The sequence below is a fragment of the Glycine soja genome, chromosome 16, assembly GCF_004193775.1.
Source record: "Glycine soja cultivar W05 chromosome 16, ASM419377v2, whole genome shotgun sequence".
Lineage (NCBI taxonomy): Eukaryota > Viridiplantae > Streptophyta > Magnoliopsida > Fabales > Fabaceae > Glycine > Glycine soja.
The window spans coordinates 20,095,784-20,107,912 of NC_041017.1; the positions used below are offsets into that span (position 1 = coordinate 20,095,784).

General features: G+C 41.6%; 1 non-coding gene across 1 annotated transcript; it reads left to right on the forward strand.

The window, feature by feature from the left end:
• Nucleotides 1-10,939: 10,939 nt before the first annotated feature.
• LOC114391336 lies at nt 10,940-11,045 on the forward strand. The gene has a single exon (XR_003662127.1). It is a non-coding gene; the product is annotated as a small nucleolar RNA R71 (small nucleolar RNA).
• The last annotated feature ends 1,084 nt before the right edge of the window (nt 11,046-12,129 follow it).

The window sequence follows — 12,129 nt, forward strand, 5'->3', positions numbered from 1 at the left end:
CATGTAGCCCTCTAAAGGCGAGGACGTGCAGTCCTCTGAAGACGAGGGCGTGTAGCCCTCTGAAGGCGAGGATGTGTAGTCCTCTGAAGGTGAGGACGTGTAGTCCTCTAAAGGTGAGGACGTGCAGCCCTCTGAAGGGGAGGACGTATAGTCCTCTGAAGGCGAGGGCGTGTAGCCCTCGAAAGGCAAGGACGTGAAGTCCTCTGAAGGCGAGGACGTGTAGTCCTATGAAGGTGAGGACGTGCAGTCCTCTGAAGGCAAGGACATGTAGTCCTCTGAAGGCGAGGATGTACAGTCCTCTTAAAGCGAGGGCGTGTAGTCCTCTAAAGGCGAGGGCGTGTAGCCCTCTAAAGGCGAGGACGTGAAGTCCTTTGAAGGCGAGGACGTGCAAGGCGAGGACGTGCAGTCCTCTAAAGGTGAGGACATGTAGTCCTTTGAAGTCGAGGATAGGTAGTCCTCTGAAAGTGAGGATGTGCAGTCCTCAGAAAGCGAGGACATGTAGTCCTCTAAAGGCGAGGATGGGCGAGGGCGTTCAGCCCTCTGAAGGCGAGGGCGTGTAGCCCTGTAAAGGCGAGGACGTGTAGTCCTCTAAAGGTGAGGACGTGTAGTCCTTTGAAGGTGGGGGTGTGTAGCCCTCTGAAGAGGAGGACATATAGTCCTCGGAAGGTGAGGGCGTGTAGCCCTCTAAAGGCGAGGACGTGCAGTTCTTTGATGGCGAGGGCGTGTAGCCCTCTGAAGGCAAGGACGTGTAGTCCTCTAAAGGTGAGGACGTGTAGTCCTCTGAAGGTGAGGACGTGCAACCCTCTAAAGGTGAGGACGTATAGTCCTCTGAAGGCGAGGGCGTGTAGCCCTCTAAAGGTGAGGACGTGAAGTCCTCTGAAGGCGAGGACGTGAAGTCCTCTGAAGGCGAGGACGTGAAGTCCTCTGAAGGCGAGGACGTGAAGTCCTCTGAAGGCGAGGACGTGTGGTCCTCTAAAGGTGAGGACGTGCAGTCCTCTGAAGGCGAGGACGTGGAGTCCTCTGAAGGCGATGACGTGCAGTACTCTGAATGCGAGGACTTGTAGTCCTCTAAAGGCGAGGGTGTGTAACCCTCTAAAGGCGAGCACGTGAAGTCCTCTGAAGGCGAGGACGCGTAGTCCTCTGAAGTTGAGGACGTGCTGTCCTCGAAAGGCGAGGACATGTAGTCCTCTGAAGGCGATAGATACTAGTACCCAAGGGTCCACCCTTATGAGAAAGCAAGAGATCGACTCATCGAGAGGGTCGGTCATCCCAAATTCACAAGATTGGACATTAGAGGTAGGAAATCTATGCAGTTAACATGATTTTTAGGGATGCAGATGCATGCAACCTTTGAAATGCGGTAAATGCAGATTTCGTATGCAACAATGCAATGTAATGGAAAGTTGTACAATGTTCATGACATTCTTTCCTTATTTTATGATTTTGATTTTGATTTGATTGTTTCGGAAAACAAAAATTGAATGTCCTTTTGAAAGAGGTGATAATTCATGCAACCTTATCCTATCTTTTGCAAATCTCTCCTGGAACTCCCTTAGAGTGTATGTTATGTTTGATTTAGTCACTTGACCATTTTGGAGTGACGACAATGGAGCCGCTTGACGTTTAATCAATCCATTGAAATCCTAGGTTTTCTCCCCCTTTTTTTTTGTTTAAAAACATCGACGAGTGAGAACTTTTGATCTGCCCCTATGTTCACTTGAGGCTCATGCACGATGCCCCTCATTGCCCTAGTGTAAGGCTTTGAGGTACCAATCGTTGTCTTTTGTCATGACCTTGTAGCAGGGAACCTATTGGGTGAGAACTTCTAATCTGCCCCTAGGTTCACTTGAGGTTTATGCATGGTGCCTTTCATTGCCCCAGTGTAAGGCTTTGAGGTAACCATCGTTGTTTTGTTTTCAGAACCTTGTAGCAAGGAAGAATGAAAGAAACGGTTGATTATTGCAAAAATAATTTTCCAAGGACGAGAAATAGTTGAATGATTTTTTTCAGTTGACGGATTAAGTCAAATGACTCCTATTCTTGATAACTCACTTCTCTTTAAAAAAGACAAACTTTCCAGAATGATAAAATGAGGTCACATGAACGTCTATATTTTACTTGAAAACACAATCAATCAAATGCTTTTTTTTCCTTGAACTTTTCTGCTTTACACGTTGTTTATGGCATCCTCACCAAATGTGTAGCATGAGTAATTTCTGATTGAACGGTCTTGGAAGTCCAAACTCAGGAGTGCATGTCGCTTGAGCAAACAAACCAATGGCTTGCACCCACATTCCAGTGGAAGCAAAGATGTAATTACGAGAGGATGAAGGACAAAGAGGTCTAATTTATCCATTTTATTTAGCATTGTAACTGTGGTTTATAATAATGGCATAAACTTGAAAATCCTGATGAGTCATTAGAGACGTCTAACAACAGCTTTCAAAACTGCCCCATGTGTGGTGTCGCTTGTCAATGTTAGGATTCACAAGCGATTCTCCTCAAATTTTAGCCATCCCGCATCAATTAGACTTTGCACCTTATGCTTCAGGGCCATACAATGCTTAATGGAATGCCCCGGAACTCCTCCATGATAAGCACACATTGCGTTCGAGTTGTATCCTCAGAGAAATGGAGGTTGAGGAACCTTGGCTGGGGTTATGGCTACCATTGAATTTTCGAGTAGATATGGGAGCAAGTTAGCATATGACACTGGAATTTGGGGTGAATCCTACGGGCTTTTTGCTGCAAAATTCCTTTTTGGTTGGTATTTTGGTTCGCGCTAAAGGTGGTGTTTAGCATTGGTTGTGTGGTAGGTGGGTTTTGTGGTTGATTTAGGGATGGCCTTTGTGGATAAGGAGAAGGGTTGTTATTGGCTGAGTAATGACATTGTTGGGTTGGTGGGAAACTTAGTTGTATAGGAATGACAGCCTCAAGATGGGTTTCTCCTTCATTCTCACCCTCTTCATTTGCCCCAGTTTTCACATTCATCAAAGCAGGATGATCAGATTTACCTCTTTCCAGGCCCACTTTGATCCTTTCGCCGGTGAAGACCAAATCCGCAAAGCTTAAAGGTGTGTAACCCACCATTTTTCATAATAGAACACTGGTAATGTGTCTACTATCATTGTTATCATTTCTTTCTCCGTCATTGAGGGAACCACTTGTGATGGAAGCTTGCTTGTGGGGCTTCTATGGAGGCTGGATCTTTGAACTTCAATGAGGTCCTTTAATGATGATTTTCCACCATGGAGATGCAGCGGAAGACAAAGGAGAAGAGGTGAGAGGAGGCGCCATCCACTAAGGAATAAGCCATGGAAGAAGGAGCTTCACTGATCGAGGCCGTACCCGAATCAAATAAACATGAAAATGCAGTAACTAGGAAGTGATCCTAGGTCGTTTCCCAACGAGCAGTGACAAACCAAATGTTCATAATATACTTGCAGTAACAGTAACGATTGGGGGGAGTTTGTTTGTTTTGTGATTAAAGAGCAGAACAAGTAAACTAAAATACGAAACTACTAATGTTAAAAACGGGTTGTTTCCTCTGAGTCAGAAACCATTCTCTTATCCTGGGTTATGGAGAATTCGTCCCTAACAGTCAACCACTTAATCCAACCTTATTTCAATTTACTAAGCGAAAATCAACTTAGGGTTTTCAATACGTGATTAGGCACCACATACACCAGTTAGCCCTTCGTCCATTAAGCATGAACGCAAGTTAGGCTCAGAGGCAATTAATCGAACACGAAGCGTGCACTGATTAATATACACGAATTTGGGATAACTGGTGAAGGGAAAACTGCCAGGAAACCACATTACAAGCGAAACCTCAAAGAGAGTTGCGCTTCGTCCTCAAAAGGAAACAACACCAGAAAATCTAGCCTTCCATGGATTCAAACAGAAAATGCAAATGAAACATGAAGCAGAAACGTAAATGAACAGAAACGTAAATGAAAGTAGAAGAAGAAGCAAGAATGAACTCATAATTAGAAGCAGAAAACGGAAATTTGCATTAAGAACGAAAACCGTAACAAGGGAACAGAAAAACGTGAAAACCTAAAACCAAAGCTCTGAATAATGAAAATAGCATAACAGAATGCCTTGCATGAATCCCAAGGCTGCTATTTAAAAAGAGTCACTCAAAGTCGCTGGGCCCTATTACAATACTCTGGCCCAAAACGAAATAAACACTGAACAACATAAAATAAAATTGCGAAATTTCCTAATTAGAAATTAACTAAGCTAAGCGCTGCTTTATTTGCCCTCTTCAAGTCCACAACCAAAATCCGGATTAAGCCCAATGTTTCATTAATTCCTGAAATTAGATTAAAAACATCAAATTAGCTAAATGGGCCCAAATAATAAAACTGCCTAATTAATTGACAATTAAGACCAATCAGTAATTAAAATGGTGCAAGAAGGGTTTAGAAAATAGAAGAAAATGATGGCATATCAAAACCCCCTATACTTAGCCTTTGCACTCCTGGGCAAAATGAAACAAAGAACAATATCCAAGGATATCAAAGAGAGACAAATGAAAACATTCACATATTTCTCAATGAACATCAAGGAATGAAAGTAATGGGTAACATCTAACATAAGGAGATCTGAAAAGTCAAGACATTCATGAAAATCATCCAAGCAACCCAATCATGGCAAAATAGTTAATCAGCTCAAGAATGAAAAGTGATAAAGCCTCACAAGATATACACTCTATCTCTCAAGTGTCTAGGCTACTATTTACCCTCAAAGCACCCAAGAAAACAAACACCACATAAACTTGGCAAGATTCTAAAATTGACAATCAACCCATAAACACAAGCACATGAGGATCAAAAGGTCTTTTAAGGTTGTAATGGGGCCAAGGACAAGGTATGGAAAAATATGGAATAAGTGACTAAATCCCAAAGGAATAGAGGAGCAATGGGGAATAAGTGCATAATAAGAAAAAAAAATAAGAAAATAAAAAGAAGATAAAATTTAAACATAAAGAGTAGAACCAAGAGTCTCATCATTCTTTTGCCATTTAAGATCTTATTCACTCAACTTTATTGCTTTTTTTTTTCATTTTTTTTACTCTATATCCTTTGAGAAACAACATTTCATTTAGCATGTCCAACATTTAACCAATATACAATGTACATCAAGTATGGCCCAAAATACATCATGAAGTATAGCCAACAAAACAAGTTATCCAATGAAACAAAAACCCCCCCACACTTATTCCCAAAACAATTCCAAAGCTCCAAAATTCCTTAAGGATATGGTGATATCATGGTTTTTCACTTGAGGCTTGTAGTGAGCTTCAAAACAAGGAAAGGGAAACAAGGCTCAAAAGGGCTATCAAAGGAATTAATTCAAGGTAAGCCCATTTGGCTAGAAGCTTATAAGAACAAAATTGCCTCAATCATTTCCAAATATGCATGTGAATTAGGACGCATCAACAAGAATCAAGCCAAGGCTATTGTGCAAGCAATCAATGGGGCAAAACACACCAAATGATTATGCTGATGGATGGCTCAAATTATCACAAAGGTAAACTCATCACTTTCAAATTGAGCTTTCAAAACTATCATGACATGTAGAGAAGAATCAAGGATTTCAAGTCACAAAATGTCAAGAACTTTTATTTTCAAAACAATTACCCATTTCTTGAACATATCCTATAATTCAAAGAAAAACATGCAAAGTTGTACATGCACACAAAATTGACCCAAAATATTAAACTAAAAATCTGACGAAACTAACAACATTAACAAATTAACACAACTAACAAATTAACAAAACCAACAAAACTAGCAAAACCAAAGAACACTCCCCCCCCCCCCCCCCATACTTAAACAACACATTGTCCTCAATGTAGCACAATTAAAAGATTAAAAACAATTAAATCATCAAAGAGAATCGGACAAGTGTAATAAAAGCAAAGAAGGAGATAGGAAAAGAAAAACTCCCTAAGTCATGGTGGAGGAAGAGTAGGGTGGAGTAAGGAAGTCTCTTCCACCACTACGTCCACTAAAGAAGGGTTCGTGAGGAATGGCTTAAGTCAATGTCCGTTGACCTTGAAGCTCTTGTTTGTGGAGTCGCTTTTGATCTCAACTGTACCATAAGGAAAAACATTAGTAACAACAAAAGGACCAATCCACTTAGACCTCAACTTACCACTCATGAGTCCAAGCCTAGAATTATACAATAACACTTTTTGCCCAACCATGAAGTCCTTTTTAACTATCATGCTATCATGGAACTTCTTGGTCTTTTCTTTGTAGAACTTGGCATTCTCGTAGGCTTCTAGGCGGATTTCATCTAACTCACTCAGTTGCAACTTTCTTTCCTCACCAGCTTGATCCATAGAGAAGTTGCAAGTCTTCACTGCCCAGTAAGCTTTGTGCTCAATTTCCACTGGAAGATGACATGCCTTTCCAAAGACAACCCGATAAGGAGACATTCCTATGGGTGCTTTGTAGGCAGTCCGATGTGCCCAGAGAGCATCATCAAGCCTGGTACTCCAATCTTTCCTGCTTGGCTGCACAATCTTCTCTAAAATTCGCTTGATTTCTCGGTTAGAAATTTCTGCCTGTCCATTGGTCTGGGGGTGGTATGGTGTGGATACCCTGTGTACCACCCCGTACTTTTTAAGCAGGGCATGCATTGTCCTGTTGCAAAAATGGGTTCCTTGATCACTAACAATTGCTTTAGGTACTCCAAACCTGCAAAACAGATTAGACCTGACAAAGTTTGCGACAACTTTACCATCATTAGTTCTAGTAGGCTTGGCTTCCACCCATTTTGAAACATAGTCAACTGCAAGGAGAATGTAAACATAACCAAAAGAGACAGGAAAAGGACCCATGAAATCTATACCCCAGACATCAAACACCTCACAGAATAGGATAGGTTGCTGAGGCATTTGTTGTCGCCATGTAAGTGTATTTCTTGCTCTCTGACACTGCTCACAAGTGCTGCAGATCTTCCACGCATATTTAAAGATGGTGGGCCAATAAAAACCACAATCAAGCACTTTGCGAGCTGCCCTTTGAACACCCAGATAACCTCCCGGTGCGGAAGAATGACAGAACTGCAGGACTGAGTCAGTCTCATGATCTGGAATTCACCGTCTAATGACCTGATCACTACACAATTTCCACAAGTAGGGGTCATCCCAAATAAAATGCTTAGCATCACTTTTAATTTTATCTTTTTGGGCCTTAGATGCTAAGGGAGGAAAAATAGAGGCAACTAAATAATTGACAATGTTAGCAAACCAGGGAGTAGAAAGAGAGTCAGAAATACTATACAGTATATACAAATGATCATCCGGGAAATCATCCTGAATGGGTGAATCCGCATCTGATACACGTTCGATCCGACTCAAATGATCAGCAACTAGATTTTGTGCTCCGCTCCTATCACGGATCTCCAAGTCAAACTCTTGGAGCCAGAGCATCCATCGAATCAACCTAGGCTTAGAATCAGCCTTCTTCAACAAGTACTTTAGAGCTACATGGTTAGTGTAAACAATAATGCGGGTACCAAGAAAATAAGATCGAAATTTTTCAAGAGAAAAAACTATGGCTAGAAGCTCTTTCTCAGTAGTAGTATAATTCGCTTGGGCAGCATCTAAAGTCCTAGAAGCATAATATATCACCCTGGGCAATTTGTCAATTCTCTGAGCAAGGACAGCCCTCAATGCATAATTTGATGCATCACACATAAGCTCAAAAGGGGCTGTCCAATCGGGTGCCTGGATGATGGGGGTGGTAGTCAGCGCTCTTTTGAGGCAATCAAAAGCCTCTTTGCATCTGTCATTAAAGTCAAACTCCACCTCCTTTTGCAACAAGTTGGACAGCGGAAGGGCCACTTTGCTAAAATCCCTTATAAAGCGCCTGTAGAACCCTACATGACCAAGAAAAGATCGCACCTCTCGCACACAAGAGGGGTAAGGCAATTGTGAAATAACAAAATTTTTTGCAGGATCTACTTCAATACCTTTATTGGAAATAATGTGCCCTAAAACTATACCTTGCTCAACCATAAAATGATATTTTTCAAAATTTAGAACAAGGTTAGTTTCAATGCATCTATTTAAAACTTTTTCTAAACTATCCAAACAACCATCAAAAGAGGATCCATATACAGTGAAATCATCCATAAACACCTCTATGCAATTTTCTAAAAAATCACTGAAAATACTAATCATGCACCGCTGGAAGGTACCAGGGGCATTGCACAGGCCGAAAGGCATCCTCCTATAGGCAAAAGTGCCGAAGGGGCAGGTGAATGTGGTCTTTTCCTGATCCTCAGGAGCAATAGTAATTTGCATATAACCAGAAAAACCATCAAGGAAACAGTAGTGGGATTTACCTGCCAGGCGTTCAAGCATCTGGTCAATGAATGGCAGGGGAAAATGGTCCTTTTTGGTAACCTGGTTCAGCCTCCTATAGTCAATGCAGACTCTCCAACTGTTCTGCACCCGAGTAGGAATTAGCTCCTCCTTCTCATTTTTTATCACTGTGAGGCCGGTCTTCTTCGGGACTACCTGGACGGGACTCACCCATTGGCTGTCGGAGATAGGATAAATGATTCCAGCTTGCAAAAGCTTGGTTATCTCCTTCTTCACTACATCAACAATCACCGGGTTGAGTCTTCTCTATGGCTGTTTTACTGGTTTAGCTCCATCCTCTAAATTTATTTGATGCATACATGTGGATGGGCTAATACCAGGAATGTCCGCCAGGGTCCAGCCTATAGCCTTCTTATGCTTCTTGAGAACTGACAACAACTTCTCCTCTTGCTGATCAGCAAGGGAGGAAGATATAATCACTGGAAAACTCTTGCTATCATCCAAGCAAGCGTATTTTAAATTTGATGGCAGAGGCTTCAATTCTGGTGTGGTCGACTGGACAGTGGTAGAAGGAGATGGTTTCTCAGCCTTTACCTCATAAAGAAAGTCAGAGGTATGTGTACTTCCTGAAACATGGTTAGTCCAATCTGACTCTATAAAATCAATCTCAAGAGGTAAAACACCACCACCAGACATGCAATCAATATCACTCTCAAATTCACTCTCAGATTCACTCTCAGCATCAAATTCAGACATATGATCAAGTACAATTTCAGACTCAATGCATGAAGAGTGAGAGGCATGCAGATTAGAATAAAGATCAGTCATGTATTCATCAACAACATGGTCAATTATTTTAGCACGAAATACAGAAAGATCTTCAGATGGGTATTTCATAGCATCCAGAATATTAAAATGAACAGTTATATCACCAAACTCCATGGATAGTGTGCCTGCATAAACATCTATCTTAGTTCTAGCAGTTTTCATAAAGGGTCCACCTAGAATGATGGGAACTGATCCTTGTGAAAATCCATCTTCCATATTCAAAATATAAAAATCAACAGGGAAAATCAGTTCACCAACTCTAACTAAGACATCTTCTATGAAACCAACAGGGTAGGCAACACTTCTATTAGCTAAATGAATTACCACATCAGTTGACTGCAAGGGACCTAGAGATAGAGAATTAAAAATAGACAGAGGCATAACACTAACAGAAGCTCCTAAATCTAGCATGGCATTGTCAAACTTACTATTCCCTATAATACAAGGTATGCTGAATGTACCTGGATCTTTGCATTTTTCAGGAATTTGAGGAACAGATTTACCAATCAATGCGGAGACATTTCTGCCTATGCTAATCCGTTCACTTCCTTTAAGCTTCCGCTTATTAGTGCACAGCTCCTTCAAGAATTTGGCATATCTTGGAATTTGCTTTATTGCATCCAACAGAGGTATGTTTACCTCTACTTTTCTAAACATGTCCAAGATCTCTTTCTCTGCCTCTTCCATTTTTTTGTTGGAAACTGCTCTTGGAGGGAATGGAAGAGGGGGAATGTGCTGCTTCTGCAAATCAGAATTACCTGTGGAAGAAGATTCACCTGCACAGAAATTGTTAGGTAAATTTTTGTCATCACCTTTTTCTGGAGTAGAGTGAAGTTTGGCAGGTTCATTTGCAGATGAGGAAGGTGCTACGGGTTGAGGTCCTTGACACTGCTTTCCCGACCTCAATGAAATGGCACTGATATTTTTGGGATTTTGGACAGCTTGAGAAGGCAACTTGTCAGAATTTTGGGACTGTTGTTGATTCCATTGGGTAGCCAATTGTCCCATCTGATTGGTTAAGCTCTGAATGGAGGCTCTGGTCTCTTGCTGAAACTGCATGTTCTGCATAGTCATTTGCCTCACAAGTTCTTCGAGGGAAGGTTGTGGAGGGGCCTCAACTGTTGGCTGTTTATGGGGTTGTTGCTGTTGTTGGATTGGTGGAGGAATGTATGGTCTGCTTGGGCCAGCAGCATTTTGGAAGGAAGGAGCAGGCTGCTGTTGTTGTTGCTGAGGGCTGGACCATCTGAGGTTAGGGTGATTCCTCCATCCAGGGTTGTATCTGTTGCTGGAGAGGTCATAATTGTTCTGCTGTGGTTGATTTTGCTGCTGAGGTTGAGGAGGTCTATTGTAAATGTTTGCAGCATAAGCTTCAGGCTGCTCAATTGCTCCAGGTTGCTGCATGGAAGGGCAAAGGTCTGTATGGTGGTCAGCAGAGGAGCACAAACCACAAACCCTTGCGATAGGAACAGATTTCTAATTCAAGGCCAGCTGGGTTACCAAGTTAACCAATGCATCCAGTTTGCCTTCAAGCTTCTTAGTTTCAGATGATGCAGATGGGTTTGTAGCTACCTCATGCACTCCTCTAATGACTATGGCATCATTTCTGGCGCTAAACTGTTGGGAGTTGGAAGCCATCTTCTCAATTAAATTTCTGGCTTTAGCAGGAGTCATGTCTCCAAGGGCTCCACCACTGGCAGGATCTATCATACTTCTCTCCATATTACTGAGTCCTTCATAAAAATATTGGAGAAGAAGCTGCTCCGAAATCTGATGGTGGGGGCAACTGTCACATAGTTTCTTAAATCTCTCCCAGTACTCATACAGGCTCTCTCCACTGAGTTGTCTAATACCTGAGATATCCTTCCTGATTGCTGTGGTCCTGGAAGCAGGGAAATTTTTTTCTAAGAATACTCTCTTAAGGTCATCCCAGCTCGTGATGGACCTTGGAGCAAGGTAATACAGCCAGTCCTTTGCCACTCCCTTTAATGAATGAGGAAAAGCCTTCAGAAATATGTGATTCTCCTGGACATCTGGGGGTTTCATGGTGGAGCAGACAATATGAAATTCCTTCAAATATTTGTGCGGGTCTTCACCTGCAAGGCCATGAAACTTTGGAAGCAAATGAATCAGTCCAGTTTTAAGAACATATGGGACATCCTCATCAGGGTATTGGATGCACAAGCTTTCGTAAGTGAAATCAGGTGCAACCATTTCCCTTAGAGTCCTCTCACGGGGTGGAGGTTGTGCCATGTTCTCAGAATGTGCAAAATCAGAATGCTCAGAATCAGAATGCTCAAAATTATAATGCTCCAAATCAGGATGTTCAAAATCACCAATAACAGAATGCACAGATTCACCAGTAATGGAATGCTCAGGATGATCAAAAGGTATAAAATGATGCCTAACTAATCTATGAAATGTCCTATCTATCTCCGGGTCAAAGGGTTGTAAGTCAGATGGATTGCCTCTAGTCATACACTACATTCAGCATGCACAACTAGTTGCCTTGTCATGTAAATAAAGGTGCAGGTTTGAACTACAGCTACCCTCAAATGATATCCAAATGACTTGAAATTTTGTGAGCAACCTTATAAAATGATGAGAAGATAGCACAAAAAAATTTCAAACAAAAATTCAAAGTCTAACTATGAAAGCTAAAATTGGTGGGTTAAGAAAAATAAGTGAATAAAACTTGAAAAATAAAAAACTTTTGACAGAATCGCTTTTTTTGGACGATGGAGACCTCAGCCGGCCTATGGCCGGCTTACACGGCGTAGGAAATTTTTTCTACCCCAAATGCATATATAATAATTGCGATTCTGATAACCGGAGCAAAAGTTATGGCCGTTTGAAGTTTTGGCAAACACAAAATTTGCTAGTTATTTTGGAACTTTCAAATCTGACCAAACTAAAGGCTCTAGCTATTTTTCCCACAAAATATGGATTAAAAGAAG